Below are 12,503 nucleotides of genomic sequence, written 5' to 3'. Positions count from 1 at the left end.
TCGAAAGTTCCTAACAGTGTCACTAAATTCAACTAGGGTAGACTCCTAATCCTAAACACAGGGAAGGAGCGTGTGAGGTGGGCCTTTCTAGGCAAGGCGAACCATAGAGGGTGTGCCACCATGGTATTGGCCCTGAATCTGGCCTGTACTTTCTGTTTTTCACAAGAACACATTACATCTTGAGACTATTGAGTTAGAACTGGGTCCTGTTGATTAGCATTTTGCAATGGCAACAGACTGAAATTCCTCAGCAGTATGATCTTTTGTCAGCTGGAGGTGACTTTAACAAACCATTTGCCGGTTGACATTTATTTACTTGAAACATTTATATTCTACATTTTGGTCCTGAGGGATCCTCCAAGTAGTCAATGGTCATCAAATAAATCGAAGATACATCCAAATAATAAACCAAGTGTGATTGTCAAATCTCTCACTGGCAAAGGAGAATAAGTTACAGAGGCCCATTACACATGGAACACTTACTTCAAGTGGGCTTGTTGTGGGCTATACACAGTGGTGTAGTGGCTAAAAGCAGGTGCACTCTGATCTGGAGGAACCAGGTTTGATTCCCAGCTCTGCCGCTTGAGTTGTGGAGTGTTTGTTGTGGGGAAGGGCAAGGAGATTGTAAGCCCCTTTGAGTCTCCTGCAGGAAAGAAAGGGGGGATATAAATCCAAACTCTTCTTCTTCTTCTTATCTGGGGAATTCAGATTAGCACTCCCACACGTGCCAGGTGGGTGACCTTGGGCTAGTCACAGCTTTTTGGATCTCTCCCAGCCCCACCCACCTCACAGGGTGTTTGTTGTGAGGGGGGAAGGGCAAGGAGATTGTAAGCCCCTTTGAGTCTCCTACAGGAGAGAAAGGGGGATATAAATCCAAACTCCTCCTCCTCCTCCTCCTCCTCTTCTTCTTCTTCCTCTTCCTCTTCCTCCTCCTCCTCCTCCTCGCATTGCTCAGGTGAGGAGGCAGCCCACAGCCTGCAGCACAGTTTTTCTGCTGATCTCTGCTAGGTCTCTGCTTCTCCCCTTAACTCCACCCATAAACAGCCTTAAAGGCACAGAGCTGATATATGCTCTCCAATTCCCTTCCCCTCTGCACACACATACACACACTCACACCCTCTGCTGCTGTTCCAAGACAAGAGAATAGAGAGACTTGTTTTAAAACAGATTCTTGCCTAAAATAAAGTTTTTAAAACCCTCTCAGCCATCAGGGAGAGCAGAAGCAAAGGTGGGGTGGAGCCAAAAAAAGTCTGCTTGTCCTGTTCCTTGCAAAATACCTATTTGTTGTTACTTTGTTTTGAAAGATCAACCTCTCAATATGTGAACTTTAGAGAAGCAGGAAGGAGCTGGCACCATGGAGAGGTGGGTAAGGGGGAAGGCTCCAGAGCACCTGGCAACTGAGGCTATGCTGTGCTGAGGCTGTGCTGGTGAAGGAGAGACTGGACACAGACAGACAGAGATGGGGGGGTTTCTCCCACCCTCTATTCATGTTAGAGATCGATCTCTTGATCAGTGCACTTTTGGAAGCAGGAAGGAACATGCAGGGGGGTGACGGGGAAGGCTTCCAAAGCGCTTTGAGGGAGTTCGAAGTTTGGCCATAGGTGGATGGAAGAGGTCCCGGGCAAAGCTGTGCCCACTGGCAAATCTGTCCCACTCTGGCAGCAAGCAAGATTTAAATCATGCTATAAGTAGTTTCAATTACTGAGAAGAGAGTGGAAAGTGAAAGTGGGGCTCCAGAAAATACGTCTGTACAAGAAAATCTTGCTGCGGCAAACACTGGCCTCCACTACGCAGCAAAGACTTTGTGTGTAATCAGCCAGAATATATCAAATAATAAAACATCAATAATTAAAAGACTAGAAGCTAATTAGACTTGATTAAAATTCAACTAGTTCAATTTATACTGTTTTGTTCCATTAAAAACATTGTTGGGGCACGTGCCCATTGCAGCAATTAGATATTCATTTGTGACTTTACCAGCAGCCACATCAGACTGTGTGCTGGGGATTCCACAAATCACCTCCCAAGTGCTGCTCCCCTTTTTAAAATGCTGGCATGCCTTGAAATTAAGCCTGGTCCCCTGCACTCTTTTCCAAATCTGAGAAAGCCCTATAGAGCTGCTTTTTTGTCCTGGTGAGGTTGTACTTGGTGCATGTCTCATTTTCAGTACATTTCCTTGTGCTGAAAAATGAAGTCTGACTTGCAAATGAGAGTCTTTGGATTGTGTTCTGCATTTGAAACACACTGCTGCTATTATGAATTGAAATCATTGTTTGTTTATTTAAAATATTTGTATGCCCACATTTCTCCTGAGCATCTCAGGAATCAAGGTGGATAACACCATTGTAAAAACAATAAAACAAACCTTTAAAAACAACAGATATGAAAAAAAACATTAAACCAATTTGAAATCACCTTATACCACCTACCCAACAGGGCTTCCAGACCCCCTGGTAGGGGCAGGGGATTCCCTGCTCCTAGTTGTGGTATTGTGTCACTTCTGGTTTTTAAAAAAGGAAGTGACAAAGGATAGTTTCGATCCTAAAGCTATTCTATTCTATTCTATTCTATTCTATTCTATTCTATTCTTTCTTTCTTTCTTTCTTTCTTTCTTTCTTTCTTTCTTTCTTTCTTTCTTTCTTTCTTTCTTTCTTTCTTTCTTTCTTTCTTTCTTTCTTTCTTTCTTTCTTTCTTTCTTTCTTTCTTTCTTTCTTTCTTTCTTTCTTTCTTTCATGTCAGCAGTGGAAGAGACCACAGGGCTTATCCAGTCCAACATCCTGACAGTTCAAGCACTACAGCTATAATGTTCCTACCAAGTAAGTTAACAATCAATACTTAAAAACCTCCAACAAAAAAGAATCTCACATCTCATAAGGGAGATTGTTCCAACGCCAAACACATTTCACCATCAGGAAGTTCTTCCTCAAATTTAGAGGAAACTTCCTGTGCTGTCAGTTTATATCCATCAGTCCAAGCTTTGTCATCCAATACAACTGAAAACACATCTGCCCCATCCTCCGCATGACATCCCTTCAGGAGGTGGTTTTTACCAGAATGGACACAACTCCACAGCCAATCCCTCGTCTCTCCTTATCCCCCTCAAAGCCCTCTCACTGGTTGTCAGATACTGGCAGCCCTACCATACCCAGAATATTCCACGTCTAGCTAGGATCAGACTTCTCCAGAAATTCTCTGGAATAACCATATTGTATCTTAATACAAAAGAACAATTTACGGATGGATGTAAATAAGGTGGACAGATAAAGTTCTTAAATCTACAGCTACAGTTGCTAAGAAGCCTGGTGAAAAATGTTCTATCTTTTTACAGAGATTTTAATGTTATAAAGGACCATTATTTTGACATTCATCCAGTGTTTATCTCAGTGCCATGAAAAGCTTCAGTGCCCATTTCCAATATTAAGCTTCATTTTGAAAGACAGAGCATTTTTTTTCTCCAGGCCTGTTGGCATCCCTAGTCTCTGCACCGGGCAAGATTTTCTGGTATGCAGGAGGCTAAGAAGAAGGGTGCTACTACACAAACGGGGATGTCTGCATTCAGATGACAGTTTGGCTGCTCAGCCTACCAAAGTGCGCTTCTTGGTTCCTTAATTCCCCATTTGGACCTTAGCAAGTGTGTTCTTGGTGCCTGACACTATGACTCCCTGACACCTTGGGATCCTGTTCTGGATAGAGTGGCCTCTACAGTGGTAACATCTTCATTTGACTTTGTCTCTTGCCTTTTGAACCCTTGCTCTTTTACTGTGCAGTTAGTTCATTTTGGTTTAGGGGTTTTTTTAATTTTTCACTTCTAATGTTCTTTTGATGATATTCTTGCCCAATTTTAATAAATTTCCTTTAACCATTTTTTTTGGTGTTTTGTCTTCAGGTGGCTAATTTGTTTTGTGAAACTCACTCTGCACTGCAGGTGGTGTGCCTTGCAGGGGTGACTTTCTTCACTGTACTCCCAGGAAGGTTGGAAGCCTGCCTTTGGCTTCTGGCTAGTTGGGTAGACAAAGGGGGTGGTGGCAGCTACCAAAGAAGGGGTTTGTGGATTCAGAGTTTACATGTTTGTTTTGACTCCTCCCAAACTAAAGATGCTCTTGGATTAGCTTGCATCTTTACACCTCCATCCTCCACTACTCTCTGGGATTCTACAGTAAAAAATGAAGCCAGAAATCATAATACTTTTGAAATGACATTCCATTTTGCCTTGCAGACTCTGCCTGAAATTCTGGGTGCATAGCTATTTTTTAAAAGTACATATTCCTAAGTGGTCTTTCATATATCTGCAGGCAAGCATTCTAGCAACAGCTGACCCTGCTTGCCACCTAGGACGAGATTTAGATTGAAGTCACCTGAAGACAAAACATCACAAAATAAGATGAATGGAAATTTATTTGTTATTCTGTTTGTTGGGAATAGGAAGTAGGGTGGAGATCACATTCATGGGCATCAGTTGACCCTCTGCCCAGTTTGAAGGATGGCAGTCTAGAGACAGCACAGACTCCCCCCTTGAATCTATCAATATTCATTTTACTGATATTTGTTTGTTTATTTATTTATTTTATTTCATCAAACCTATATGCCACTCTCCTCCATAGAGCTCAGACCATAAATAGGCATAATATGCAAAAAGAACCAGGGAAGCAGGGGGAAGCATACATTTAGCTGTGGAATCAGAAATTCAACCTACATGTGTGTGTACTCCATGCAGAAGAAGCATCCATAGGTGACGCTTGCCACTGACTGTAAGTCTTGCCGCAACAGTCCTGTTGCTGCCCATGTGTTTTATCTACCTGAATAAACATCCGCACAGGGGTTTTGTTCAAGTGTATACACGTGCACTGCATTGCTCAACTTGTGACACAATCCACATATGGGAACTCCTGATTTCCTTTCCATCTGGGATTACCAAACAGGTTATTTGTATGGCGCTATATGCATGCCCACATGTTCAGTGTGTGACTGGTGGCTGCATGGAGAGGGATCTTAAGTTGAGCAGACCTGCTATATGAAGTTTGATTAGCTTTATGTTCTCCAGTTTTTCATTGGCACACATCCACACTTGTTTCCCTGTAGTTCAAGTCTGTGAGACTCATGCTGTCCATTTTTCCATTCTGAAATCTCGTTGCCATGGTAGTTCTTCACGACTAGCACAAGCATCTGAGCAGAACCCGGTTGGTTTATGAGAAGATATCTATCAGAAGGATTAGTTGGACATATTCCATGGCAACCAGTTGCTTCCCCATCTGAATTCCCTAGTTACTTTCGGAAATGCAGAAAACATATTAGCTACCTAACCGAACATCCTCATCACATTTTGGCACTTCTATGCATCCTGCATGTTGGAATACCCAAGACTCGGCCGCACAGCTGCTGCTTTCCACTCCTTTTTATGCTGGTTGTTTTTCATTTGTATGTATTTGTAGGGCTTTGGGGGATCTGTGTATTCCCTTAAACAGCTGAGCTGCTTGTGAGGATGATAAATAGCAAGTACCAATGATGGAAACGGTTTCCCTGTTCCAAGGAGAATTTAAGATGGCACAGAGAAACAGCATATATGTGGACTGGCACATTATTTTTTCCTTACACAGTTAGCAATGTGTATTCATGAAACTGCCTTATAGTGAATCAGACCACTGGTCCATCAAGGATTTGAGTGGCAGCAGCGTTCCAGGGTCTCTAACACCTTTCACATCAGCTGTTGCCTGGTCCTTTTATCTGGAGATGCCAGGAGCTGAACCTGACACCTTCGGCGTACAACGCCAAGGCTCCTCCAATGAGCCACAGTTCATATTGAATTTACTGTATTAATGATAAGAATAATAATTTCAAATTTAAATAGTAAAAACTGTGGAAATCAAAGTTCTATATTGCAACTCTTTGGCTATCAGAGCTAGAGTACATTTGCATCAAAAGTGCAATCTAATTGAGAGTTGGCAGGTTATAGTGGGTTGAAGTATCATACCTGGACCTGGGAGATCCAGGTTCAGATCTTCAGTCTGCCACAGCAGCTAGCTGGGTGACCAGAGGCGTAGCAAGGGGGAAAAGCACCCGGTGCACTGGTGCATCCTCCACCCCCAGAACTCCCCACCAAGCCCCCGGAACGCCCTCGCCACACTCCCACAGGGGCGTGCGCCTGGTGCGTTGCACCCCCGTCCCCTTGGAGCTACACCTCTGTGGGTGACTAAGAGCCAGTCATGTGCTGTCAGCCTAACCTACCTTACAGGATTGTTGTGCAGATCAAATGGAGGGAGGAGAATGGTGGGCCATAAACGAGTACATAAATAAATGTGTTCGGGGAGTGTCAAGATGGTAATGACTGAATTGTGCCTGAGGCTCTATGGACAGAGATCCACTCCCCGCACCACTGAGCAGCACTATGACCTGGGAATTCCATCTAACTTAAATGGCAGTGGTAATTGGGATATATATATGTGAAATGGCTGAGTCTCACTGGAACTAATAGTATGGCAAAACAGAGCAACATGTTTCCTTTCCGCATTGATGAGTCTCTGTCACTTACTCAAATGCTGTATCCATATTGCCTGGAAGTGTGTTTCTAATGAGGTAGAGAGGTGGGCAATTGCCACACAAGTGGGTGAGAAGACAGCAAATATTTCAAGCATATGCATTGCTTGTGACTCAAAACAAGGGGGCTTGAAAACAGGCAGGTGCACCTGGTAAAGTTGGCAAATGAATAGAGCTATTTCTTATCCAAAATTTGTTGAAACAAAATTCAGGGGGAAAGGCCATTCAAATTGGAAATATCGAGCTGGGCTGATGTTGTACAGAAAGAGAATGATTTGAAAATAGCCCATTCTTGCTGGTGATGCACAACAAGCGTGGGAGGTTTCCAGGGGCTGGAGAGAAATGAGAGGTATGATCATGACTTAGCAAAGCTTTTAAAGAACTAACATACTTGACAGCATGTTTGGAAGGCTGTCATTTATCTTTATCAGAAATGAGACCACAAAGCTACGATTCAGGGTGGGGTGAGGATATTATTGAGTCTTCAAGCCTGTAAAACCAGAAACGGAGATATTTCTGATTCTGGTAAAGGGATATGTGTGGGCTACAGGATGAAACACTACGGGAGCAACCTCAAGCAGGTCTGCTTGGAAGTGAGCCCCATTTTATTCCAAGTGGCTTAGTCACAGAAAAATGTCTTCAGGATTATAGTCTGTAAAAACCTCTAGAACTGAACTCTGGTGTGCACTTTGCATGTTAGAAAGTCACCAGGATATAGCATCTTCCATTTTTGCATAGGAGATCCTTCTTCAGAACACTTCACATGACCAGATCTGAGGAACAGCTACATGCGAAGTGCAGTCATTTGCTGTTTGCTGTGCTGGTGAGGGAATTGGTGGGGCGATCACAGCAGATTTAACACAGAGACGCCTTGTTTTGGTAAAATAACTGGCCACAGCTGAGTTTTTATTTAATTTAGGCATGAGGAACTAAGGCCCAGCATAGGGACGGATCCTGACATCAGCCTGCTGACCTAATAAATGCCATTTTCCCCAGCCCACCTGCTAGGGAAAAACACAGGGAGTAGCAAATACTGAGATCCCACAGGGTGCTGGTCTCTGTGTGGGTACTCCCATACTACCTGGGAGTGTAGGCCACCTGGCAGCCCCTGTCTGGGCATGCAGCATTGCAGGCCACCATACTCCCAAGGCTCCTTATGGGAGCTCTCCACCCTTGGGGAGAGGTGCATAGACACTTCCCCCCAAAGATCCGTTCCAATACCAATCAGGCAAGCTGATAAGATAACAAAGCAACCAAGAACACATAGAAACACATAGAAACCCATTTTAACATTGGGCTGTAGGGTGGGCAACTCCAGTGGAAGGTGCTGCAGCAATAGACCAGAGGACAGGCAGGGTTTGTCCTTTTAAGCCCAGCCAAATCACAGCCCCCCCCCCCCCCCCCCCCAGGCACGGGAAACACCTCCCAACCAGCTGGCTGCCTCTAATGGTTCTTCCGCCCTGCGGGAATCATGCTCTCGGCTGAACTGCTGCCCTTTCTCCCCACCCCTCTCAGACAGCAACTATGACTCCCAGGTAAGCTGGAGCCATGCTTTTGGTTCTATTTTTTTACCAAAAACAGCAGCTGAAGTTACATTTTTAAAGATAGGGGCTGAACTGGAAAGGCTGAAAACAATGGTGGCTTAAGATCACTGAGCCCGATTTCCTCCATGGGGGTGGATGGGGGAATAGGTATTGATACAAAGGAAAACACTGTAGTTTAGAGTGGGACATATATTGAAGTGTTGTTGTTTGTAATAATGATGATATACCTAGTACATGGAACTGACTTAATAGAAAAAACAGGGATTTAATTTAAGAAATGGTACTCATAGAATTACCTATCGAAGTGGAAAAGGAGCCTTTTAGAGACCACTGTAGAATAGAAGAGAAACTTATAATATTGAAACAAAGACAGTCATATTGGCTGAGGTAAGAACACTTCATAATTAAAACAATATAAGAAATGATTGAATCTTTGTACCTCTATGCTATGTGAGAATATAGGGAATTCTGTTGCTGATGAAGGATTTAACAAAGTTTACAATTCAAATTCTCAGGAATTATAAATTGGCTGTCTTTCAGGGGTTCCCTTAAAGCTGATATAGCCATGCCAAATGTACAATCGCTTAAAAAGCGACGTGGGATTTTTAACAAACCTATTTTTCACCATTTTGTTTCACTCTCTGTAGTGATACCTTGAGTCAGTGCTCTGATCAATGTAAGCGTTTCCCAGAGGAGGGGAAAAATGATTTGGAGCTTCAATCTGCTCCTGTTGAGTATACTAAACCCCTTGCAAGCATCTGAAATAGCTGATAGTGCGAATGGGGACCCTTGCGTGGCTCTTTAGTATGCTGACACATTCATTAGGAAATTGGAATGATGTATTCTCAGTAATTATACTGAAACTCCCTCCTGTTTCTCAGATACATGGATGACAGCTTCATTATCTTCACCCAGTGTTAAACTGGGACTAGAGAAATGAATTCAACAGCTTCTATCAGCCAAAGTAAGTTCATTTTCTGGATTCCACATTACCACTTGATGGCAGCTACATCAACACTAACACCATCACATTTTGTCTCTTGAATGCATCCTATGATTGCTGTTTCACTGGTATCCCAGAATTCAGTGTAAAACCTCTGCAGAAGCCCAAGCATAGGAGGCATTTGCATTTGTGCTAGAAATAATTTACTTTCCATTAAGTCACTGAAAGCATAGGCATTGTTCCCACACAGCACTCTGCTCCTCTGTCTTATGTATAAATTAGATGCTGCTGCTCTCTTTGCTGTGGTGTTCCTTTTTCCAGGAAACCTAGTTTGGGTGGGTTGTCCAGCTGTGCCACCAAATTAAACCGAATCCATCAATTCACACAGAAGAAGGTGAATCTGACCTTTGACTTTTTTCCTTCCCCCACCTCATTTTTACCAGTCAGGCCTACAGAGAATATTGGGCTGTCAGCAGCCTTTAGGCCATTGAGTAATCTGCATGCCGTTTGAAAGAGAAGCAGCAGCTGTTTCACAAAACACTAATAAGGATGATGATTGACACAAGGAGCTCAGCACCTGAAGGAACAACTAAAGGAAAGCAAGGCCTCTTTGCCTTAGGAAAAACCATCATGTTTGGCTTCTGTACCCAGCAATGGCTTTGGCAATCTTCACAGACAATCTTCTCCATTATGAAAAGCAGTTTTTGAAAATTATGTTTATGAAGAGTGATTTCGGAAGCATTTGTTTTTATGTCCACTCAGGGGGGTACTGCCATGCTCAGTAAGAATCAACAACTTATTTTGTTTTAGGAGAATGAGTTAGCTGTTACACAGGGGCATATCTACAGAAAACCCTCCCTCTGGCAACTCACCATGCCAATGGCCTTGGAAGGTGCCCAGCTGGAAAGAACTATCAAGGGGTCCCTGGGCCAGGCAGGGGAGGTGCAGAGCACATGGAGAGGAAAGCCAGAAGTGTGGACCAGATGCACTCCTCCATCTCTCATTGAAGTAAAGCTGCAGACACACCCACCCATGCATGAGCATTCTTAGATTGTGTACCCCCACCACTCACTTTTCATCCTAGACACCACCACATACCAGTATGGAAGGGCGGCTGAGGGAATGGAGGCTCACTGTGGTCCAGATAGAGGCAATTTTGGAGACTGTCATTAGAATTTCCATCTGCGCGGCACAATGATCAATCAATCATAAAGTCAAACAATAGCTGAAAATTTGTGAACAGATAATTAAATATAAGATTCTATATCCCTTGTACCTTCTGTGGCCTGATGTTGCCTAATCGCATAGGCAACAGGAAGACCGTGAGTCTTTCACCATTGAAACTGACTCACTAAACTAGACCTGGCTGTGAAAAACCTGTGATCTGTTGTATTTGTAGTTTCTTTACATCATAAAGGCAGCTAGGGAAAGCAGGAGTGAACTCATTTTCCCTGTACTATTCTCTGTCTGTTGCACCAGCTGCTATTTTATCTTTTGGGGCAAACAGCAGCCCTAATATGGAATTATTTATATTGGGAAATGAGTAGGTGATAGAGAAAAGAGTTAGCCTTTCTCTCTCTGTAGCATGTAGGGCTGCCAGTTCTCCTACTACAGCAGAAGACCTCCTGGCAGCAGCCTCCAACCAACACTTCTGCTCAATAGGGCGGCAGGGAGGAAACGCGCTCAAAATCACCATCAGAGTGGCCGTATGATATCACTGTCAGTGCAATATGAGCTTTTGTATGCAAATAAGCATGTTGGTGTAAGTTAATTATTACTTTGGACATGTCTTCAAAGCAGCTGTTACAGATAGGGTAACAGCCTTGTCTTTACCAGATAGCAAATACATTATTAGATGATAGTCGTGTGAACATGCTGAAAAGCGTGAGATCAATGGAGTAATAAAGAAAATCTTATAGAAAAATGTAACTCGCAGCTGAATAAAAAATGGATTACAGTTTTGGTCTTTTCCTTTCCACACAGGCCAATTCTCTGCTCAACTGGATTATCTGAGAATCTGTTGAATAATTTGTTGAGGGGTAAAGCATTATGTCTGGCCAAGAAGAGAAGTCTTGGAAAGGTAGTAATATTTAAGAAGTTAAAATAATATGGAAGCACTAGGAAAGATGGGCTACTCAATCCCCAGAAGGAGTGTACACCTTTTGGCATCATTACATAATTCAAGGTGGACCTTCTGTTCAAAATCCATCAGTATCTTACTCATAACTAAAGGGAGTTCTGAGGGAAAACTTGGATAGGGAATCTGTAAGCAAACCCAAAAATGTTGATATTTTATTTATTTATTTATTTGTTCCACTTATATACCGCCCTCCCCCAAGGGGCTCAGGGCGGTTTACAACATTAATACAAACAAGTGGAAGGATAAAATACAATATTAAATATTAAATATTAAAATGCAGCGCTTAAGTTTTTAACCATTTAAAATACAGATGGCGTATGACCATTTAAACTCCTCTGAGAGGGGGAACAGCGGGTCCAAGCTGTTAACGGGCATAATCAGCAGCCGGCCTCCCCAAAGGCCCGGTGGAATAGCTCAGTCTTACAGGCCCTGCGGAACTCATTTAGGTCCCGCAGGGCCCGGACAGCTGGAGGGAGAGCATTCCACCAGGCAGGGGCCAGGGCCGTGAAAGCCCTGGCCCTGGTAGAGGCCAGCTGCATCATGGAGGGGGCGGGAATCTCCAGCAAGTTGGCCTCTGCTGAACGCAGAGACCGACATGGGACATATGGGGCCAGACTGTCCCTTAGTTACGAAGGTCCCAGACCGCGTAAGGCCTTAAAAGTTAACACCAATACCTTGAAGACGATTCGGAACTCAACTGGGAGCCAGTGCAGGCGGCACAACACGGGCATGATATGGTCTCTGATGGCACCTCCCGTGAGCAGACGAGCTGCCGCATGCTGGACCAGTTTCAATTTCCGAATCAACCTCAAGGGCAGGCCTGCGTAGAGCAAGTTGCAATGGTCTAGTCTGGAGATGACCGTTGCATGGATCACCGTGGCCAGATCCGCCTGGGAGAGGAAGGGGGCCAGCCGCCGGGCCTGCCGAAGATGGAAAAAGGCAACCCAGGTTACTTGGGCCACCTGGGTCTCCATCGAAAGAGATGAATCCAGGTGGACCCCCAGGCTGTAAACTGAGGGGGTCGGTGCCAATGAGACCCCCTCCCACACCGGCAGCATGAAATCCCCCCCCCCCACGGCTTAGCCAAAGGATCTCCGTCTTTGCTGGATTCAGTTTTAACCTGCTCTGTGTCAAGCAACCATCAACCGCCTTCAAACAGTGCTGTAGAGCCACAGGGGCGGTGGCTGCTCCCCCCTCCATCGACAGAATGAGCTGGGTATCATCAGCATATTGATGACACACCAGCCCAAAGCTCTGTACCAGCTGAGCAAGGAGTCGCATATCGATGTTGAATAACAGTGGGGAAAACAGCGCTCCCTTAGGCACACCGCAATGAAGCAGGCAC

Source organism: Sphaerodactylus townsendi, linkage group LG06 (genome assembly GCF_021028975.2).
Source record: "Sphaerodactylus townsendi isolate TG3544 linkage group LG06, MPM_Stown_v2.3, whole genome shotgun sequence".
Classification (NCBI taxonomy): Eukaryota; Metazoa; Chordata; class Lepidosauria; order Squamata; family Sphaerodactylidae; genus Sphaerodactylus; species Sphaerodactylus townsendi.
Note: the sequence above shows the minus strand (reverse complement) of the source record.